Source organism: Protopterus annectens, chromosome 11.part0, assembly GCF_019279795.1.
Source record: "Protopterus annectens isolate FY-2018-M chromosome 11.part0, PAN1.0, whole genome shotgun sequence".
NCBI classification, from domain to species: domain Eukaryota; kingdom Metazoa; phylum Chordata; order Ceratodontiformes; family Protopteridae; genus Protopterus; species Protopterus annectens.
In genome coordinates, this window is record NC_056745.1 from 35,388,018 (window position 1) to 35,411,088 (window position 23,071).

The window sequence follows — 23,071 nt, forward strand, 5'->3', positions numbered from 1 at the left end:
CCTTTAAGTTCATTTTTCCTACATTCCATCATAGGTTCAGATGTGAATACTAGGCTAATGACCTCAAGGTGCCCCTTTAAGCATAGTCATACTTCCCAAACGTATCTTATTTTAAGGGGTATGTTCAGGCTTTAGCATGGGTGCTCAAGCATTTATAGGCTGCCTTTGGTTATGCACCCTACTTTCTACCTCACATTTTGTCCGCCTGTCCTATCTCTGTATAAATGCCTTGGCCCTCTTCTCCACCCATCCCAGTAATCCAGAAGCAAAATGGTAATACTTACATCGTACAAAGTCCTGGTCAGACTACGCCTTCAGTACTGCATGCAGTTTTAGAAATTATATAAGAAAAGGGACAGTAGACTGCTATAAGTCCCCTGGGATCATTGGCTTCCTTGGTAGGACAGAGTGTAAGTCCTTGGTGAAGGCCAGGTAGGCCATATTTATAAGTACTTCCCTATTAGGTTTACCAGTGACCCAATCATAACCTAGGATCAGGAATGACTGGCAGCTCCTTGTAGTCAAGGAAATGTGATGTTTACTGCCAGGCAGTTCGCCGTCCTCTTCATTTTCCACTCTATTTCCCTGTCACTAGTATTAATCTTACAGGCCTTTAGCTCTACATAGTTCTCCCGATCCCCATCTTTTACGACAGTACCACACCTGCTTCCCTCTAGTTCACAGGTAATTATGTAACGGCCACTGATCTGCTGAAGGTCTCCGTCAGTGAGCCTGTCAGAACACTGGTCCATTTCCTGAGGATTCATGAATGTAGCCCATTGGGTCTCTGTGTTTCATCCTTCCTAAGTGCAACCTGCTCATCCCCAATTTATTCACTCTCTGTTCTAGTATCTAATGCTCTCTGTACAAAGCCTTACCCTCACCCCACCCCCTTGCAGCATAGCACCATCCCCTTGTTTTCCTAGAATGAGAAATGGAAAGTATTCATTCAGTACTTCTATTTTCCCACCCTACTGAATTTCCCCTCCCACCTTAGCCTGGCCATGTCTGTCTCCCTTTCTGCTGTATAACTAACTGTATTTTTTTTCATTTCCCGATCCCTTCTATCAGCTCCCATTCAGCCTGCACCTTTGCTGCTGTTATCATCCACCCTCTGCAATGTATCTCCTCTACATTTCTACCCTCCCGCTCCCCTTGTAAGCCTTATTCTTTGCTTCATAGTGCACTATTCAGTGACAGGATCACTGGTGCCACTATTCAGTGACAGAATCACTGCTGCTTAAAAGTGCCATCACCTGGGCATGCACAATCCCATCTGTCCTTTCTGGCACTGTTCTGCACAACTTTGTTGAACCAAAGACAGCTGTAGACCTATGACAACTGTATTTTGGGAGGGTCTAATTCTGTATACACTATAAAGTGTAGAAACTACACATAAAACAGGAAAGGGGTAGCTCCTAATATGTTGCTTCAAAGATGTACAGAAAGGGGATTTGTTTGATTCACTAATATAGTTTCACATGCATGACCATACAAAAAAGTCTAACCAAGCTCGAACTTAAAATGGAAGAAATAAAATACTGTAAAAAAAAAATACATTTGAAATGATCATTGAACTACGTTATATATAACTAGTCATAAAATTAAATATATAAAGTGCTCAAACACACACATAAACCATAACCACTGCAAATACATTTTAAGAGTGCAATAAAGCACTCCGATGTTTAGGTCATTGATAAAAATATAACTAGTACTATGGGTACCTCATGCCAGTGGCTCTAGCCTTATTATATACCAGGAGCCAGATTCCAAAAGAGGTGCTCTCAGTGTAAGTGACTTACTTTGGTATAAGATCTGTCTATAAACAGGCTTAGAAAGGGGGCAAGATTCCAAAAACACCTGGTCTCAGTGTAAGGGGTCACTTAAAATGACAGCAAATCTTTTGCAAATTGGGCCCTAAATATATGCTCTTATCAAATAATAAATTGCCATGCCTTGTATTCCTTATTTATTTGTGTAATGGTCTGTATTACTAGTAAGGTAAGGCCCACTTGAAAGTGAGTCAGTATATGCAGACTGGTTACCTAATACTCAGAAAATATATAAGCATATGTTTTAAAAATCAAACGCAGATTGCAGGAAATAGTTAGCTTCCACAGCTTTACCGTAAGCACTTGCTGTTTAACCAGTCCCAGCAGCAATGGTACCACACATTCCATTCCACTCTCATAAATGGTACCACACATTCCATTCCACTCTCATAAATGCTTCTGCCACTTTTATGTACAGATAAAAGTGGCATCAAAGCAATAAGAAAAGTCATCCACCTAACCCCTCTCATACAAAAACAGACATATGCACTGTCCTGATGACACAGCAGCAGGGTATCCATCTGTGCCACCAGTGAACACAGAATGGAAACAGTCTTGGATCACTGGTAGGGTCACCTAGGGGGGATAAGATGGGAGTGTAGTCAACAGCCATCTTTGCTATCTCAGGAAAAAGGGTTGAAGAGAAATTGCTGCCTGTGTTCCCTCTGCTAGAAACAGAAGTCCTACATGTGGCCTAACATGGGAGAGTGGCAGGACTTTGCTCACATTACCCCCCCCCCTCACTTTGGGTGAAAGGGTTGTATCAGCAGTATCCTAGTAAGGAGCAAATAGGGGATGTAGGGTGTGCAGAAAGCAACTAGGGCAACAGCCAAATGGCTAAGCATGCCAGGTAGGAAGACTCATAAAAAACTGCACAAAGACTCCTCGTACAGACGGCATCTGCAAGGTCCCAAATATGAAGACACAACCCAAAAATGACCAGCAGAAAAGAGAAAACTCTCTTTATTGTCACAGACCAATGACCTTTATCAATGTGAATAAATGTCATATAAATGATAAAAAGGCTGTTTATATAGTCACAAGATACACAAAACCATCAATCACAACCATACCCTATTACCAGAAAAAAGTTAAAGAAATATGCATACCATGACTTGAAAAAACAAAACTGAATATGGTTAATAAAACCAAATCCAAAAAGCAGTCTGAAAGGAGGAAAGAACACTTGAAATAGAAATGGAAATAGCGTAAAAAAATCCTTTATTTCCGCTTTCGTCAACAGACTTCATCAGAATAACACCAAACTAAAACACATCAGATATATATATACTCTCTATCAAGTATCTCATTAACCAATTAATCAATCAGCATATACAAAAGATTTTTTTATAAAAAAGACATGGATAAAATTACAATAAAATTGATGTTATGTAATAAGTTAACATCAGTTAAATAAAGAAAGTGAACCAAGTGCTTTTTTGTCAATGCTTAAAGGAGCCCCTTTTAAAAAACATTTAATGTTAATGGCTTCATTTAAACCGGGTGGTTTATCAGCCTTTAACTTCACTTGCCACAGTGTTTCTCTCTGCTCTACATAATTTTTATAATCACCACCCCTTAGGTCAGTTTTAATAACTTCCACTACTGAAAAAACAAATTTTTTAAAATTATTACAAGTAACAGAATGTCTAAATAAAACACTGTTGACATCTTTGCTTTTAATATTGTAAATGTGCTCACGAATGCGCACATTCAAACAACGGGTGGTCATACCGACATAAAACCCAGAACAAGAACAACACATAGCAATGTACACAACCCCCTCGGTACGACAGTTAACATATTCTGGCACCATAATAGTCCGCGGATAAGAATCTATAACTACGTTAGGACCGGTGGCAACAAACCTACACATGTTACAGTTATTACATATAAACATACCCTTAACATGTTTATTCAACTTGTTCAATGTATCATGGCTAAATTCCAATGCTTTCTTGATGTTAAATAAATTTCTATAAACAAAATTTGGTTTGTTGCCCAAGATCCGAAAAACATCCGAATTGCCCTCAATAATTCTCCAATTGTTCATAAGAATTCTTTTAATACGCTCTCCATCAGTGCTCATTTCTAAAGAGCAAACTACATTATCGAATTTTTCAAAATTCATATTTTTGTTATTTAAAGTATTTGAGGAACCATGGCTCAAAGTATTCAACAAAGCTGGATAATACTTTTCACGTTTACCTAACACTTCAGCTATAATTTTATTCAATAACTCAAAAGGGTACCCTCGCTGAAGAAATAGGTTTTTTATAAACTCGACCTCCAAACGAAGATCAGAATCATCTGTGGTCATCCGACAAGCCCTGATGACTTGTCCCTTGGGAATGTTACAAATCATATGTTTGGGGTGTGCACTAGAATAATGAACATAACTATTCGTAAAGGTACTCTTCCGATGTATCTTACTTTTAAATTTCATTGCTGTAAAATCCCATGTAACACAGACATCCAAAAAATTTATTGTGTAACCTACGTCTCCTAAAGTAAATTTCAAAAAACAATCAAACATATTAACTTCAAAAAGAAATTGTTCTACAGTTGCTCTATCCCCCTCCATGATAAAAACTAAATCATCTACAAATCTGTGATAAAATAAAATATTAAATTTGGTAGTTAAAGATTTAAGAAAAACAAATTCCCACCAAATCATAATGATGTTGGCATAAGAGGGTGCAGCAGGAGACCCCATAGCTACCCCTCTTACTTGACGATAGAACCTGTCTTTAAAAATAAAAAAATTGTTTTGTAAAATTATCTCAATGAACCTACAAATAGTGCCAATTTGACCAGTTGAATGTTGTCCATTGTTAGTTAGCACACAACGCACTGCTTCTATCCCTTCATCATGGGGGATACAAGTAAATAAAGAAATCACATCTAAAGTAAAAAGCACATGTTTGTTAGGATCAAAAATCGCCTTAATGGCAAACAAATTCAATTGTGTCAAAAAATGCCAGGAATCTTGTAAAAAACTTTCTTGTTTAATGACAATAGGATTAAGGGTGGCATCAATGACCAAGGAAATTCCCTCAGTGACCGATTTGGGTGCTGATACTATTGGCCTAAAAGGAGGCTCGATGGCATTCTTATGAGTTTTTGGAATCCCAAACAAGATACCAATCCTAGGATTATTTATTACACAAAACTCATAAACATCTAGGTCTATCTCATTGGTCATTAAAGCTTCATAAAGAAAAGAATGCACTAAACGCTGTTTCTTTTTGATGTCATAAAGAGCAATTGGTTCATATTCATCTTTGTTCTGTAACAGTTGAGACATTCTCAAACAATAAGCATCCTGTTTCATTATAACAATATTGCCCCCCTTATCACTTTTCATAAATCTAACGTCCCCATTTTTCTGACATAATTCGTGAAAGGCTTTCCTATCATTATAGCTCAAATTATATTCTGTTTTAATTTTATTTTTATTTGAGAAAATCATCTCTACGTCCCTAATACAAGCTTCCTCAAAAACTTTAATAGTATTATTTAGGATGGGAGTATAACTTGACGGAATTTTTAACCTCTTTGAAACATGTGGAACATCATTTAAAATATAGTTTAGATTCATCTTTCTAGTGAACTTTTTAATGTCCACTATTGTTCTACATAAGTCCGCTCTCTTAGATGGAATGAAATTTAAACCTAAACGTAAAAGTTTTAATTCACGTTCAGTGAAGATGTTGTCTGTTAAATTAATAATGTCCAGAGAATCGTTAAGGGAAGTTAGCTCTCCTCCCCTGAGGAGTTCGAATTCAAGAAGGTTCGACTCCTTGTGAAAACCGTTTTCTTCAACGGTAAGCCTTTCTTCCCTAAAAAATCACCCGTGCTGTTAGCATTACCAACTTTATTAATTAATCCATTTGAGGTGTTGGAAGTACTTCTCTCAGATGGAATCTCGTCAACAGTTGATCCTTGAGCACTAGTTCCCCCACTGGACTTTTTATCACCTAAAACAATGTCTGCCTGTTCAGAAGCTTTTAAGGAACCAACAGTGCACCGTGTAGGTGAAGAAGTGCGAACCTCGTTGGAGTTCCCATAATTAGAACCAGAAACAAAAGTGTTTGTTTTTCTGTAGTTATTAAAACTACCCGAAGGTTCTTTAAAAGAAACCACAGAGCTGTAATTACGCCTGTTGGTGCCTTGATAACCAAATTGTTTGTTCCCGTATTCTTTACTGTTGGGGACAAAATGAGTATATGCCGAGTTTTCCTCATATGCTAAAATATCTCTTTGTAACTTGGATTGTTTCCTGTTTATAATTTCAGTTGAGTGTTTCTCAACGTCATCAGAAACAACCTTAAATACATCACCCTGACAAGCGTTACTGTTAAAAATGTCTCGTTCCAACTGATCAATCTCGTCGTTTAAACCAGCCATTTTCACAACATTGTGATCAATCAATAGTCTTAAAAAGGCCATACCTGCATCATTAAAAAAAGAAACCAATGTCCCGAACATAGGATCACCAACATAAACGCCATTAGGGCACTTAAAAAATCTTAGCCCCTTCGGCATTATCTTCAACTCGATGCACTGCTCAAAATACCAGTTCTCGACCATAATAGAACGGTGCCTCTTTACCAACTTCGTTAATAAATCCCGTTTCCGATTAATTTCTTCATTGTTGTGATGCTGTTTACATGAAAAATTTGTAAACGGATTATGTACCGGTTTCAGTAAGGATCTAACACCAGCCCCGTTCGCACCACCAGATGATGTATTGGGAACGCCTGTCTTGGTCGCTGGGTTGATGACACGGTTACCAGAATCGACCTCAATGACCGTGTCAAGCTCGTTAAAAGACCCACACGGACTAGAAACATTTGCCGCTGATGGAGTTTTTGTAGTGGCATTCTCCATTAGAAATTTCAACGATTTCTGGATATCCACTAAAGTTGCCAAAAATAGCTTATTAAAGTCATTACCAGGATTGTTACCATTACCAGCATCACTACTAGGAATAGAATAAGTAGTCACGTTTAATAACTCGTCGTCAATCTCTCCTTCCATATTGGCAGACACGTAAACCAACAACAAATAAAATAGCCAAAAACCAAATCCAAATCCAAAAAGCAGTCTGAAAGGAGGAAAGAACACTTGAAATAGAAATGGAAATAGCGTAAAAAAATCCTTTATTTCCGCTTTCGTCAACAGACTTCATCAGAATAACACCAAACTAAAGCACATCAGATATATATATACTCTCTATCAAGTATCTCATTAACCAATTAATCAATCAGCATATACAAAAGATTTTTTTATAAAAAAGACATGGATAAAATTACAATAAAATTGATGTTATGTAATAAGTTAACATCAGTTAAATAAAGAAAGTGAACCAAGTGCTTTTTTGTCAATGCTTAAAGGAGCCCCTTTTAAAAAACATTTAATGTTAATGGCTTCATTTAAACCGGGTGGTTTATCAGCCTTTAACTTCACTTGCCACAGTGTTTCTCTCTGCTCTACATAAAGTGAGAAACACTCAACTGAAATTATAAACAGGAAACAATCCAAGTTACAAAGAGATATTTTAGCATATGAGGAAAACTCGGCATATACTCATTTTGTCCCCAACAGTAAAGAATACGGGAACAAACAATTTGGTTATCAAGGCACCAACAGGCGTAATTACAGCTCTGTGGTTTCTTTTAAAGAACCTTCGGGTAGTTTTAATAACTACAGAAAAACAAACACTTTTGTTTCTGGTTCTAATTATGGGAACTCCAACGAGGTTCGCACTTCTTCACCTACACGGTGCACTGTTGGTTCCTTAAAAGCTTCTGAACAGGCAGACATTGTTTTAGGTGATAAAAAGTCCAGTGGGGGAACTAGTGCTCAAGGATCAACTGTTGACGAGATTCCATCTGAGAGAAGTACTTCCAACACCTCAAATGGATTAATTAATAAAGTTGGTAATGCTAACAGCACGGGTGATTTTTTAGGGAAGAAAGGCTTACCGTTGAAGAAAACGGTTTTCACAAGGAGTCGAACCTTCTTGAATTCGAACTCCTCAGGGGAGGAGAGCTAACTTCCCTTAACGATTCTCTGGACATTATTAATTTAACAGACAACATCTTCACTGAACGTGAATTAAAACTTTTACGTTTAGGTTTAAATTTCATTCCATCTAAGAGAGCGGACTTATGTAGAACAATAGTGGACATTAAAAAGTTCACTAGAAAGATGAATCTAAACTATATTTTAAATGATGTTCCACATGTTTCAAAGAGGTTAAAAATTCCGTCAAGTTATACTCCCATCCTAAATAATACTATTAAAGTTTTTGAGGAAGCTTGTATTAGGGACGTAGAGATGATTTTCTCAAATAAAAATAAAATTAAAACAGAATATAATAAATTGCCATGCCTTGTATTCCTTATTTATTTGTGTAATGGTCTGTATTACAAGCAAGGCAAGGCCCACTTGAAATTGAGTCAGTATATACAAACTGGTTACCTAAAACTCACAAAATATGTAAGCAGATATTCTAAAAATCAAACACAGATTGCAGGAAATGGTTAGCTTCCACAGCTTTACCGTAAGCACTTGCTATTTAACCAGTCCTAGCAGAAATGGTACCACACTTTTCATTCCACTCTCATAAATGCTTCTGTCACTTTTATCTACAGATAAAAGTGGCATCAAAGCAATAAGAAAAGTGGTCCACCTAAGCCCTCTCACGCAAAAAACAGACATATGCACTGCCCTGATGACACAGCAGCTAGGTATCCATCTGTGCCACCAGTGAACACAGACTAGAAACAGTCTTGGATCACTGGTAGGGTCAACTAGGTGGGATAGCATGGAGTGTAGTCAACAGCCATCTTTGCTATCTCAGGAAAAAGGGTTGAAGAGAATCTACTGCCTGTGTGCCCTCTAGAAACAGAAGTCCTACATGTGGCCTACTTAACAAGGGAGAGTGGCAGGACTTTGCTCACATTACCCCCCCCCCTCACTTTGGGTAAAAGGGTTATATCAGCAGTATCCTAGTAAGGAGCAAATATGGGATGTAGGGTGTGCAGAAAGCAACTAGGGCAACAGCCAAATGGCTAAGCATGCCAGGTAGGGAGACTCATAAAAAACTGCACAAACACTCCTCGCATGGACAGCATCTGCAAGGTCCCAAATATGAAGACACAACCCAAAAACGACCAGCAGAAAATATTGTCACAGACCGGTTTCGGTCACAATGACCTTTAATCAATGTGAATAAATATCATATAAACGATAAAAAGGCTGTTTATATAGTCACAAGATACACAAAACCACCAATCACAACAATACCCTATTACCAGAAAAAAAAGAAATATGCACACCATGTCTTGAAAAAACAAAATTGAATATGGTTAATAAAACTGTGATATTTTTACATGTAAATATATACATAATTTATCCCTGTATGTATATGTAAATATATATGTGTGTGTATGTATATACATATATATATATATATATATATATATATATATATATATATATACATACATACATACATACACACACACACACACACACACACACACACACACACACATATAGCCATGTATAAAAGGAATATATGTATATAAAAAATTTAAAATATAAACCACCATATATCAAAGTGGCTGGGAATCATATCATAGATGGTCATTCAGGCCTGGGGGAAAAAAACTCCCTAAACGTATGATCCACATTTTTTTCTTTCTTATTTAAAATTTCATGCGATTTTTTCTTGGAAAAATTTAAACCTACAACTTTATCGATGATGGTAAATGTAAATCAAGCAGTTGTGTGAACTTGAGTATGTTTGTATAAGGCATTAGTGATTACCTTGTTGCATATGTTACTCAGATGTTCTTGAGTATGTTTGTATAAGGCATTGGTGATTACCTTGTTGCATATGTTACTCAAATGTTCAGAGATTCTAAGTTTAAAGGACCTAGAGGTCTGACCTATGTAAAAGGCCGAACATTGACACTCAGCAAGGTAGATCACCCAACTACTATTGCAATTGGATAGAATACGAATATCAAAAACTTTTGGTGTATTATTGCTTGAGTGTCGTATACAGTTTGACAACATTTATAAAAAATGAAGGCGTTAAGGTCCACTGTTTGGCATAGTAGGCTGTTTCCAGCATAGATAGAAAAAGACATTACACCTAGGGGTTTAAGGATTAGATTTAAACCCCTTGTTGGCCAACTTGATCCAGAATTGCTGGAAGAATGGTCTAAAATACAACAAAACTCTACGATGGAGTTTGTTAGACCCTTGCAAACTTTCCATCAACGTAGAATTGACATTTTAAATACAGAAGTATTACAAATGTGTCAGGATGCTAAAAAATGGGAGGATGAACCTGAATACAAGGAATGTTTGAGTAAATTAAGTATACCTCTCAACCTGGAAACATTAAAAATCTGGACGGGGGCCATGAAAAATAGGTACAAATCTGTACGCTGATTAACATCTAATTTGCATACATAATTACATAACCCCACCCACTCCGATGGAATTGTGGGATACCAGCTTTCAAACACAAACTGAAGAACAGACAACCAAAATATGGCACCGGAGTCCCCCTGCAGCTATTCCAATGTCCCATTACCTGGCTATTTCCCCTCATTTACCATAAACACTAATGTGTGCATACTGCTTTAATTCTCCAATGATTATTTGGATTTTATTTTTACATTTTGCAGCACATCAATGCGCAAACACTAACAGACATCTGATAAACAAAGCAATACTGTCTCACAATGAAAATAGACTTGGCATTAAAACTTCTCTGCCCTTGAAACTCACATTCATTGAAACAGCATTGAAACCTGCACCACATCCAAAGAAAATGCATCTGGCCAGTGATGGATAAAGATTACCTTTTTGTTTTCAAATCATTGGCCCCTTGCACACAAAACAAGAAACATACATGCATTCTTTTCTTTGATACACCTTCCTGACTTTTGTTAAGTTATATTCCTTGTATAATACGGCACAATTGTTAGAGCACATTTTAAATTTATTGTATGAATGAACATTTTTCCAGTAGGCTGTACTGTAGGCAATGAAAGAAAATGCATGAATCATTAATAACAAAACTGCCCAGTTCAGAACATTTCCATCATAAACGCCCAAACTATAAACAAAATGACAGTAGTGTAAGCCATAGGCATCTTGCACAGCTTCTAGCACTTATTTTCAATTTCAGTTTTTTTTTTGGGGGGGGGGCAAAAGGTCAAAAACCAGGGACACATTTTAAACATTGCTTGTATAATTTTGGAAAGTTGCTAGAATAAAATGTTGTGTTACCCCCATGCAAGTTACTGGCAAATCTTGAACCCAGAACACTATATACTACAGTCAGTGCAACATACCACTATACTAAATCATTGGCTCTTGTTTAGTGAATTCAGTTCTCACTTTGAATATAGACTGAACCCTTATAGTCAGGCCAATATAGAAAAAAATGAATCAGTATTTCTTTAGAAACAGTACACAGAATGGCAGCAAAACCAAACAGTTTTACAAACAAAGGAAGAATGCAAAACACTGAGGGGAGCATTCAGCATGGAAATCCTTTAGAGGTATATGTAGCTGATATCTAAGCAACTCGCATTATTTCCAAAAAAATATTAATTCTGGAAATCAATAACGGACAAGGGCAACAGGTATATAACCGAGTCATTTCTACTGAAATGTTTACAACCTGATAACCTCCCTCAGAAGTAACACTAGATTTGCAGCTTAAGGTTTGCAAGCAAGTTTAAGGTTTGCAAGCAAGTTTGCACATTTAAGGATCAGTATAATGTGGGTAGGTGATACCTTTAAGCACAGTAAACTCAACAGACGGCAGGCAGACAAGCATATCACAATACGTTTCTATAAATATGCTAACAAAAAAACAAAACATTTCACCATGCAATAGTCCCTTGCAAAGCCAGCATTTCTCTCAGCAGCAGCAGATTTATTTTAAAGCCAGCATTCTTCCCTCACGTTTTTGTCCAAAATGGCAGCAGATTTAAATCCAGCATTCTTCCCTTATAACCGACTGGCAGGTAGTGCTCTTCTTTTACATTCTCAGCAAGGCACTTCCCGCCTGCTCGCAGCCAGCCGGAAATGATGATGTGAGCTCCTTGAGCTCAATTCCGACTGGCTGGTAGTGCTGACGGAGCCAACGTCATCAAGCATGTGATGACATCAGCTCTGACAGCACGAAAATTAAAAAAATAAAAAAAAACAAAAGCAAAGAAATTGGCAATGAAGGGTGCCACTCGGGAATCGTGGCACCCCTTCATTTGGACCCCAAAACTCAGAAAAAAATGAGTAATTCGGGATGGTTGGGAGGTATGTTATGTAGTGATTTATTAACAATGGAAAATGAGTTCAAGTCCAAGAAAATCAATAAGTTCAGAAGGGATCAATAGGACTACAGCTCAGGGAACCCTTTTGAACAGTCCAGAAAAGTTAAGTTTTTTACCAATAGAAACCAGGTGCCCAGATCGAAAAGGAAAAGAAAGTCTATTCTTAAACAGCCTTGCAGTGACGGGTCTGGGGAAGATTTTTCCTTCCACACTGACAATGAGAGTGAAAATTGTCAAAGGTCACCAGCTCACAAACGAAATATTTATAATGAGATGGTTTGTAAGCCCCTTTAGGTACAACAGGAAATGGGGGGGGGGGCAGAAACCACAAATGCCGAGGTTACTATAGAGACAATGTTACAACTGTTGGAACCAAAATTGTTACAAACAATGTCGTAAATATTTCTTCAGCTATTTTATCTGAGAACGAGTATAAAGTGCTTAATAAAGGTCTCAACTATATACCCAGCTTTTGTGTGTCTGAATAGGATTTTGTCCAGGATCTATTATCTTTTTGTAGACTTTTGAACTTTAAGATCTTCTTTGGGGACAATACAACACAGCAGGTTTCAGAAGAATGTGGTTTTAAATTTCATGCTTCTAAGTTTGAGCCACCAATGTATAAATATGTAGAAACCTTTCAAAAATGTGTGCTCCGGGAACTACATTCTATTAATAACAGTGATCACGGCTTTGTGCAAGATAATTTGGAGGCTGGTGAAAAAGAAGCTTTCCTTCAACTTAAAAGTAGGAAAGATTTGGTGATAGCACAAGTAGGCAAAGGGGGTTCTATTGTAGTGATGAATTGGTCAGATTATGAGAAAGAGGGTAAAAGACAGCTTTGTGATGCTAGATTTTATATGCTCCTCTTTATAGATCCGAGCTGTAAGTTCAAGGCTGAGATTGATGGGTTTTTGGAACTTGCCATGAGTGAAGGCATTATTGATCAACAAACCCTTTATCCACTCGAGGGTACTGAACCATCTTTGCCTTATCTCTATTTTCTTCGCCAGATGCACAAGGGCCTTAATATTCCTCTGGGACGACCCAGGAGCGTGGCCTAATGGTTAAAGTGTTTGCCTTACAAACACAATGTGCAGGGTTCGAGTCTCACAAGGGATAATTGGCTAGGCTTAAAATGGCTCGCAAGGGCAGTTAGCTTAGTACTAACCTATGAACCTATGAACCTATTGTGTCGGGTCATGGGTCTCTTACTGAGCCCATCTCTATATATCTTACAAAATATTTTAAACCCTTACTACAAGGTGTTAGAGCTAGAATTAAAGACACAACTGAGTTTCTTAACATCATTGAAAATTCCCAAATAGAGGACTATTGGCTCTTGTGTACATTGGATGTGACATAACTGTATACTAATATCCCCCAATGGGCTGGACTTATGGCACTGGAGTTCTGGCTTTCAGAACTGAAATTATACAAACCTGGTTTTAACATGTTCTTACTAGGTTTGGTAGAACATGTGCTAACTAAAAATGTTTTCCACTTTAATGGTGAATTTTATTTGCAGATCAAAGGTACTGCAATGGGGGCTGCTTTTGCCCCTATATACGCAGACCTTTTTATGGGTTATTTTGAACATCATGTTATAGGTTCATAGGTAGGTACTAGGCTATCTGCCTGAAGGCATTTATAAGCCTAGCCGGGATGTGTTGGCTTTCGTCGCCCCCTAAGATTAGTTCCCTGTGCCACTGTCCAGCAGAGCCATTGATGTAATCCCTGGGGTAAACTTTCTGTTTCCCATCCACTCGTCAAGGTTTCTCTTGAAGAGGGTTAGTGAAGAGCTCTACCTAATGTAGATTGGAATATTGTTCCAGAGCATGGGAAGTCTCTGGGACAGGAATCTATCCCTCCAGCATGACCTATTTATTGTTGTGATTAGGTTTAGATCCCTGGAGTGTGCGGTAGGAATCACAACATCTTTATGGATGAGATGGATATTTGGCATAGGTACCTGGATGACTGCTGGATGGTTTGGAAATCTGATGTGACATATTTACACAAATTCGTCAACTACTTGAATGAAAATAAATGGGGTATCCATTTTACTGTTGAAACCAATAAAAAATCTATTCCCTTTTTGGATGTTTTGGTGACAACAACAAGATGGTTCTTTGGCTAGTACAGTATATAGGAAACTTTTCATTCCAATTTGTTGTTACATGCCTCCAGCGGTCATCCAGGTCACATTACGCGCAATATCCCCAAATCCCAACATATGAGAAACAAGAGAATATGTTCACGACAAACTGATCTCACTACGTGTAGTAATGATCTTACCGATAGGTTTATTGAACGTGGATATTCAAATAGGCATTTATCCCAAACTAAGACCATTGTAGGTGGTATGTCTAGGGATCAGTTATTAACTTATCGTGAGTTCAGGTCTGGTTAAAACCTTAAAATTAGATTTACTACAACTTTGGATATTCAAATAGGCATTTATCCCGAACTAAGACTATTGTAGATGGTATGTCTAGGGATCAATTATTAACTTATCGTGAGTTCAGGTCTGGTTAAAACCCTAAAATTAGATTTACTACAACTTTTGGTAAAACTGTTACCTCTTTCACCAGGATTATATAAAACTATTGGGATATTCTACGTACTGATGAACATCTAGTTAAAATATTGGATAGCAGACATTTTTTCTACAGGAAAGGAACTCTCTTAGGGGGGCATTTCAGTTACTACAACAAAATACAAATGTCCATAGGGGGAACTAGGCCACGTGGGTGTTTTCCTTATGACCACTGTACGCTTTGTAAACATGTTCTAAAAACCAAAGAATTTTCAAGCAAGAATGCACCAAAAGTTTTTGATATTCGTATTCTATTCAATTGCAACAGTAGTTGGGTGATCTACCTTGCTGAGTGTCAATGTTCGGCCTTTTACATAGGTCAGACCAATAGGTCCTTTAAACTTAGAATCTCTGAACATTTGAGTAACATATGCAACAAGGTAATCACCAATGCCTTATACAAACATACTCAAGAACATCTGAGTAACATATGCAACAAGGTAATCACTAATGCCTTATACAAACATACTCAAGTTCACATAACTGCTAGATTTACATTTACCATCATCAAAAAAGTTGTAGGTTTAAAATTTTCCAAGAAAAAATGGCATGAAATTTTAAATAAGAAAGAAAAAATGTGGATCATATCTAGGGGGTCTTTTTCCCCCAGGCATGAATGACCATCTATGATATGATTCCCAGCCACTTTGATATATGGTGGTTTATATTTTTAATTTTTTATATACATATATTCCTTTTATACATGGCAATATGCATATTATATATACACATATATATTTACATATACATACATGGATACATTATTTATATATTTACATGTGCAAATATCACAGTTTTATTAACCATATTCAATTTTGTTTTTGCAAGACATGGTGTGCACATTTCTTTAACTTTTTTCTGGTAATAGGGTATGGTTGTGATTGAAGGTTTTGTGTATCTTGTGATTATATAAACAGACTTTTTATCATTTATATGTATTTATTCACATTGATAAAGACTCATAAAACATACACACACATTTTTGGTAACAAAAATGCATTCCTTTGTCTCACTTACATATAATGAAAATTCACAATCTTAAGCAGGCAACAACTAAAACTAATCAGCTGATTACAGTTGGGTTATTTGATTGCACAAGTAAATATTCTGGTAGTTACTTACATAAGCCCTAAACAATTATATAATTGTGGGGGTTATGCAGCAATTTAATCGTTTACATGGGCTTTGTACTGGCACCATCTGAGAAGTCAAGTTATAATGACTGTATTTTATTTATATCAATTATTAATTATCAATATTTTATTTTTATATCATATAATTATCAATGGATTTTCAACCAAAAGGGTTACGGTCCCCTTATTGTACACTAACTGCTGTAAAGTCTATAATCTGCATGCCACTACTCTGTAACGTCTCTTTTGTCATTTTTTTCTCTATATAAACTTGTGGAGTTTTTCTTTCCAGGACTCCGCTGACAATGGACCTTTGTTGTCCATTCGGAATATCCTGGCAAACGCACGTTAAATAAATTTAATTTAATTAAAATTCAGACTTCATGAACTTTATAGAAAACTTAGTAAAATCAGACTCAGAAACATTTGTTGATGAGAGTTCCACAGATTTGGAAACAAATGTCCCACCTTCACGGGATTTGTGATGGAAGCAACAATGTATCAAAAGCCGGATGTTTATCGAACTGGATATTTAGCTGCCTTAACCTGCAGGATTTGTAAGCAAGTCTGCACCGAAAATAATGCCGATGTTTATTCTTCTATAAACAACATACTTAAAGAAACACAAGTCAGTGTCGTATTCAGCGTTTACCGGCTAAAATCTAATCCATGTTTCGTATACAATTTATTTATACTTATACAGTATCTTATTGTATTATAAAAAGTATGCCAGACATGAAGGCATCAGGTTCCAGTAACTGTGATTTCTGATACAACCTCCTGTATTTTTCAGTCAGATCTCTCTTTAAAAGAACATCAATGCTATGCGGAGCCACAAAATTAAACCATATTTACCACTTTAGCAGCCCGATTCCTTATTAACTGATGTGCGTGTCCGCACGAAGCACAAACTCACACTTTTGTTGCTACCTTTTTTAGTAATTCACGGTTCCTTCGCATTATCTGTTTCCTTCCTTCCTTCTCGGTGACCTAATTTATATTATATACCTGCTGCGCGTTACTTTCTGTTTTAGGAAGGCGGGCCCCACCAGCTGAACTACAAGCCAGTACAAGAAAATGGTTAAATGAACAGTACTTACCTTTATTAGCTCTGATTCAGCTCAGGTATTTAATAGGAATCCTGCTTATGTGCATTAGTACATAAGGCGTACATGAGCCATAAACGAATGTAGCTGATATTTCAAGACATGATGCTTGTGTGTTTAAATTCAGGACTCCCTAGCAGCTGATGTGCTATAACCTGTTTATTTACCACCTGAATGTTAAGTGTTTAGCGCTCCATTGCCTACTCTGTGGAATATATATCATAGAAACACAATGCCGTCATCCTTATATATCGAAAGGTAATGGTCTATTAAGCTGCAGAATTGGATGTTTAACATTAGATACATTTTACTTCTCCCTCTCCACAGCTAGGGTTACCACCTGTCCCACTTTACGAGGGACAGTCCCTCTTTAAGCAGTTGTGTCCTGCAAAAAAATTGAAAAAAATGGCAAATGTCCTGAGATTTTAGGACAAAAATATTTGCTATATTTTCTTTACTAGTTGCATAAAACAGTTATTTTGTATCTGAAACACCTGAATATTATAATAAAGAGAATAAGCAACTCAAATGCTACAAGAATAAGCTTTTATTCTGGGAAAAAGGGAATTTCTGTCCTTTGTACTTGCCGCAGGTATGTTTTGCCTTGCAAAAATCTGACTTTTCTACAAAAAGTCCCACTTTGGGCATTTGAAAAGGTGGCAACCCTATCCACAGCTGGCCATCAGCTGCCGCCAGTTCCTCTCCTGATTCAGTTCTAGGGGACATGTCTTAACCTACCCCAGATTCAGCCACACCCACATCTGGGGTTACTGAAGAGACTGAAGATAGTGGTGTATCATCACACTGCTATCAGGAGGTGTACCCTACCATAACCCCTTCCAATCCTGTGGGAGGCTTATGAGCTCGACAACTGCAGCCTACAGGTGGTACCTGCTCACTTCTGTGCATATGTGCAAACTCCAAACCCAGTGCTATGTGGATTGTATATAGCTAACCTGATTCAATGCTGTTATTACAGTGAGCCAAGATACCTCTCCAACTGCCGAATGTTCACAAAGTTGAACAGCTAAAGATCAAACTGGTAATACTGATGGCCATAACATTGACCAAAGAACTGCCTTAGCTGAAACTGTGGAACAATGAGGATCGGGGAATTGTTCCATTCCCCACTGTGGTGAGATCTCGGGACTTGGAATAGGAGATGCTGGGTATTCAATGTTATGGCTATCAATATTACTGCAATGATCTTTAGGCTTTCAACATTCTGGCCATTCAATAGTCAGTCAGGCATCCCAATAAGCCTAGCCAGCTTCCATCCTCAGAGGATAGGGAAACTGGTTTCAGACACTCAGTACCACTGACCACCCCATCCAGTCCTCCAGTGACGCTTGTGCTGCTAGCTGAACCAGGATCATCTGGGGCTATACCTCAAAACCACTCAGCACAAGAAATCTGGACAAAGCAAAAATTAATGGCTCAAAAATAGGGACAAATTTTAAATATTGCTCTTATAAACTTAGAAAGTTGTTAGAATAATAGGTTTTGTGTTACCATGCATTTTTTGAAGTATATGAAGTTTGACATTGCCAACATCCTAGCTGACAGGTTCAGCGCAAACTCCCCCCCCCCCCAAAAGGGCAAATATCTATCCCAGCAGAGTGCTACCCCCCTGACATCTCAGATGCTCAGGTGGGAGCCGCCCTCTCCAAAGCAAAAAACACAGCATCAATGGGACCAGACAGTGTCCCAGGCTGCGTCCTACATGAACTCCAAGAAGAGCTAAACCCATACATAAAACTACTGTTCAATCTCAGCCTTACTACAGGATATGTACCCAAAGAGTGGCATACAGCAACAGTGGTCCCTCTCCACAAAGGTGGTGCCACAACGGACCCTGGAAACTATCGCCCCATAAGCCTGACTAGCTTGGTCTGCAAAGCTATGGAAAGGATCATCATGGACCTCATAAATAAAGATATTGGGGACCTACAGACACTGGATCCTACCCAGTTTGGCTTTGTTAAGGGCAGATCCTGCCTCTTAAACCTGGTTGACTTCTTTGAAACAGTCACCAAGGCCATTGACAAAGGGAAGGTGGTCCACACGGCCTATCTGGACCTCGCAAAAGCCTTCGATACAATACCCCACTCGGGCATTATAGATAATCTCACCAGCTTAAATATAAACCCCTATGTCACTAGATGGGTTGCAAACTGGCTCAAGGACAGAACCCACATGGTTAGAATTGCTGGAGCCATGTCAGACTCCAAACCAGTTACAAGTGGCATCCCACAAGGCTCAGTCCTGGGACCTCTCTTGTTTGGTATATATTTCTCGGAGGTACAGGCCAACACGGAAGGACTGTGGCTGACCAAGTTCGCAGATGACTGCAAACTGGGCGCCATAATCGACTCTCCAGCCAACACAAGCATCCTCCAAAAGGGCCTCATAGAAACAGACAACTGGTGCCAGAGCCATGGCCTCAAGCTAAACGCCAAAAAGTGTATAGTCATCCCCTTTGGCAAAAACAAAGTGCCCACAAATTACCACATAGGTGATAATCCATTAAGTACAGAAGAAGTAATTAGGGACCTGGGGACCCAAGTTGATAGCAATCTCTTATTTGACAACCACGTGGCCAAAGTGGTTAGAAAAACATTTTATATAGCCCACCTAATCATGAAGGGATTCACATCTAGATTAGGGGAGGTCATCGTGCCTCTTTACTCATCCCTCATCAGGCCCATAATCGAGTACAATGCCCCTTTTGGGATGTACCTTACCAAACACCTGCAGCAACTGGAAAGACCCCAAAAGTACCTTACCAAGAGGATCAAAGGACTCAAACAGATGCCATATGCTGCCCGGTTAAAGAAACTCCAGCTCTACTCAGTGGCATACCACCTGCTCAGAGGTGACCTGTGCCTGACGTATAAGGCCATGTCCAACCCGGAATTAAGGGACATGCTGCACCTCAAAAAATCCAAATCCCATCGAGCTACATGCTCGAGAGACTTGAACCTCAGCACTGAAATAAATAGGACATGCTGGAGGGACAGATTCATAACCCAGAGGCTCCCTTCACTCTGGAATAAAATCCCAGTCCAGGTTAGGCAGAGTCCCTCATTGACTCTCTTCAAGAGGAATCTTGATGAGTGGATGGGAGATCGTAGGTTTACCCCGGGTATCACTTCTGTGTCACTGTTAGACAGAGGCACAGTATACTAACCTCAAAAAAGGGCATAGCAAAATTAATTTAAAATGGGTGGCGAAAGCCAAACATACTCTGGCTAGGCTTATAAATGCCCTAGGGCAGATAGCCTAGTATGAACCTATGAACCTATGAAACTCAAATGTGTTTCATTATTTAGTGGCTTTAGTCCTCAATGATTTACCAAAAAAAAAAAACATACATTTTATAGGAGGCATAGACTAAAAATATGAGGCAAAACTCTGGACATTTGAGAGGTATGTCTAAAGTACAGTTAGGGATTTATGTCTCTGTACCTCAGGGCCAGACCAAACATTAAAACAGTTTGTTATAAAAATAAGAAAAACATCTAAGTCAATATTAGTTAATAGCCGCAAAAATGGTGGCTACACCACTAGGCAACCTAGGCAGTTGCCTAAAAAAGAAGTTATGTACTCACCATAATATTCCATTTGTGTTGTCCATTTTCATTCATTCTCAACTGATGGATTCGGATCCAATCCCATGAATTCAAATTGGCCATTCTAAAGCTCACAGCGACCAAGAACTCTCAAACTTCTCCCTTACCTACAATGCACCAACCCCAATTACCTCAGATCTTGTTTGCTGACTTTAGTAGAAAGACATATTCGTATTCAGGAATAGAGAAGGCTACATCTGGAGCTCGAAATAAAGGACAAAAATGTCCTGTAACCACTCATAGGTTCATAGGTTTATAGGTTGATACTAGGCTATCAGCCCTAGGGCCTATACAAGCCTAGCCATAACAATTCCCTAGCTATTTCTTCCCACACTATTTACTTCCCTGGACCCCTGTCTAGCAGGGACGACTGACATGATCCCTGGGGTGAATTTCCTTTCTCCCATGCACTCGTCAAGGTTCCTTTTGAAGAGGGCCAAATAGGCACTCTGCTTGACATGTATGGGCAATCTATTCCAGAGTCTGTGTAGTCTCTGGGTCAGGAACCTATCCCTCCAGCATGTTTTGTTTATTGTGATGACAAGGTTTAGATCCCTGGAGCATGTGGCTCTGAGGGATTGGGATTTCTTTAAGTGTAGCATGTCCAACAGCTCTGGGTTTGACATGGCCTTGTATGTTAAGCAGAGATTGCCTCTGAGTAGATAATATGCGACAGAGTATAGCTGGAGTTTTTTAAGGCGGTCAGCGTAGGGCATCTGCTTTAGGCCTGTGATTCTTTTAGTGAGGTATTTCTGCGGCCTTTCCAGTTGTTGCAGATGTCTTGAGAGGTACATACCAAATGGGGTGTTGTATTCTATAATGGGTCTAATGAGGGATGAGTACAGTGGGACAATGACCTCCTTTTTTCTTGATGAAAAGCCCTTAGTGATGAGGTGTGCCACATAGAAGGATTTCCTGACTGTTGTGGCAATGTGGTTATCGAAGGTGAGACCACTGTCCACCTGTGTTCCTAAGTGTCTTTATCACACTTTCAGTGTTTAGTGTAGTGCCACCTATATGGTAATTCATGGGTACATGTTTTTTTCCCAAAGGGGATAACTATACATTTCTTGGCATTGAGCTTCAGCCCATGGCTCTGGCACCAAGCATCTGTTTCTGTAAGGCCCTTTTGTAGAGTATCCACATCATTTGGGGATTCAATAATGGCTCCCAGTTTGCAGTCATCTGCAAACTTTGTTAGCCAGAGTCCCTTAGTGTTGGCCTGTATGTCAAAGAAGTAGATGCCAAACAAGAGCGGTCCCAGGACTGAACCCTGAGGTACTCTACTTGTCACTTGTCTGGAGCTGGATTTGGAGTCGGCTACTTTTACAGTGTGGGTTCTATCAGTAAGCCAGTTAGCAACCCATTGGGTGAAGTAGGGATTAATGCCCAGCTTAGTAAGTTTATCTATGATTCCAGAGTGGGGGATTTTGTCAAAGGCCTTGGCAAGGTCTAGATAGGCTGTGTAAACCACCTTACCCTTGTCCATGGCTCTGGAGACTAATTTGAAGAAGTCAATCAGGTTCAGGAGACAAGATCGGCCCTTCACAAACCCAGACTGGGTGGGGTCCAGTGTTTGAAGGTTGCCAATGTCATTGTTTATAAGTTCCATGATAATACGCTCCATGGCCTTGCAGATAAGGCTCATCAGACTGATGGGACAGTAGTTTCCGGGATCCAAGGTGGATCCCCCCTTGTGGAGTGGGATAACTGTAGCTCTGCACCACTCAGTGAGCACGAAACTTGAGGTGAGGCTATGATTAAACATGACACTTAGGTGAGGTGCCAGTTCATATTGTAGTTCATGTAGTACACAGCCCGGGATGTCATCTGGTCCCATGGATGCTGTATTCTTAGCTTTGGAGAGTGCATTTTTTACCTGTGTGGCCGTTATTACTGGAATTTGACAATCTTCTGGTATTGAGATGGGCCATTTAGGGGGTGAGATGGGGGTGAAGTTGGCACTGAATTGATCTGCCAGGATATTGGCAATATCCTTGGGATCAGTATATTTAATGTCATTCTGTTTTAGCTCAGAGCAGATCTGAGCATTGCCATTTAGATTCTTAACATAGTTATAGAATGCCTTGTGGTTGTCTTTGGAATCTTTGGCAATTTTATTTTCGTAACTAGCTTTGGAGGATTTTATGAGGGATCTCAGTTTCTTACTGAGGCTGGTAAGGGAGTTTTTTGCATCCTGGGATTTTCCTCTTTTCTGCAACAGTTTCTTCCTTTTGTTGTAAAGTTTGTGTATGGCAGGGGACCACCAGATTGGCTTCCGTTTTTTGGATGAGAGCATCATGGTTCTATTTGGGATGGCACAATTCATGCTTGAGTGGATGTGCTCGTACAGTGCCTTAGTGTAGGATTCAGCAGTTGAACTTTCAGTTCCC

The 23,071-nt window shown here is 38.8% G+C and overlaps 1 protein-coding gene across 1 annotated transcript in view; it reads right to left on the minus strand.

Moving 5' to 3' along the window:
- Positions 1-17,001, minus strand: part of LOC122815151 (T-cell-specific guanine nucleotide triphosphate-binding protein 2-like) — a 354,138-nt gene extending 337,137 nt beyond the window's left edge. The window contains exon 1 of the mRNA XM_044087405.1: positions 16,796-17,001. The gene's annotated coding sequence lies outside the window, so the exon portion shown is untranslated. The remainder of the gene's footprint in view (positions 1-16,795) is intronic.
- Between the last annotated feature and the right edge of the window lie 6,070 nt (positions 17,002-23,071).